General features: G+C 28.9%; 1 long non-coding RNA gene across 1 annotated transcript; it reads left to right on the top strand.

The window, feature by feature from the left end:
- LOC106767168 lies at positions 1-680 on the top strand. The gene is made up of 2 exons (XR_001376131.1): positions 1-74; positions 170-680. It is a non-coding gene; the product is annotated as an uncharacterized LOC106767168 (long non-coding RNA).
- Positions 681-1216: the final 536 nt, after the last annotated feature.

The raw sequence follows: 1216 nt of genomic DNA, 5'->3' as shown, positions 1-1216 counted from the left end.
TCCTAGCAATCCCTTTTGAGCACACGCGAGGTTGTTGTAATCATGGAAGAGTTTAGAAGGGCTTATGATAGCATGTGATGGACCGATCTTAACTTATTTAGGCCTACCTTGGTTTTATGAGATCATCTTGGGCTTGCAGTATCTGATTTTCTTATTGTTTCTGTACCAGGAATTGTTTCAAATTTATGGCTTTAGTTTCTGGTGTTGAAACTCTGAAGTTACCTATATGATCTACCAGTATATCCAGTTTTAACTTGGTATCATTTGTTAACAACATTCCTTTTTTAGTGGGGTTTGTTTAAGCCTACTATGGGCATGAAGCTGGCAGTTCAACTTGAAAAAGAAGCAGCTAATGAAAACTTAATTTCTTCTATGTCGTTCCACTTCTTACTTAGTTGTCATTTGGATTATGTANATTGTGTTGATATACTCTTGTTATAGAGTAGCTATATTTTTCCCTCTTTGTTGTTTTGACTACTTAGGTCAGAGTCTTTGGAGGTATTTTGGATTAGGATATGTCCAAGTATCAACGGTCTATTTCCAATTATGGATGTGATTGTCAGATATTTTCTAGGAATATGGATGTATATTTAATTCAGTTTTATTCTTGTATTGAATTAGATATTTGTTAACATGGTCCTTTAATTCTTATATAATTATTATGAATGATTATTGCTTTAGTAGTTATTCCTGTTTGAAATTCATAGTTATTTTAAAAATAAATGTATTTTCCTTTCTACATTTTGTTCTTTTCTATGGACTNTCCACAGTAAATTGAGATTATTTTTTCTCGTGATTTGGATTATGTGAATATTTACTCTGATCGCAAAATAAATATTTACTCGTTAGAATGTAATATATGAATGTGAATGATTTATTTTAATGTTGATATTTACTCTAATAAGAATNTATTATGTGAATGTGAATGATTTATTTTNATGTAAAATGAGATCATTTTTTTCGTGTGATTTTTTGTAATAGAAACNGGTATGTTTTTCTTTCTTACTGGAATTCTTTTCTGTTTTGTAAATATATTTTTTTAAAGATCTTTAGTCTATTAGTTAGAAATTTTTAAACCATTTTATGCATGTACCTTAGATANATAGTCCTAAATTGTCCTGTTTACATTCCAGATCAGAGAAATGAAAAACAAGTACCCTTGTTATATATTATAAAAATATTGTATGATTTGTCAAAACTGCATTTAGATTCAAAA

The sequence above is a fragment of the Vigna radiata genome, chromosome 7 (assembly GCF_000741045.1).
Source record: "Vigna radiata var. radiata cultivar VC1973A chromosome 7, Vradiata_ver6, whole genome shotgun sequence".
Lineage (NCBI taxonomy): Eukaryota > Viridiplantae > Streptophyta > Magnoliopsida > Fabales > Fabaceae > Vigna > Vigna radiata.
This window is presented reverse-complemented; position numbering and strand designations above follow the sequence as displayed.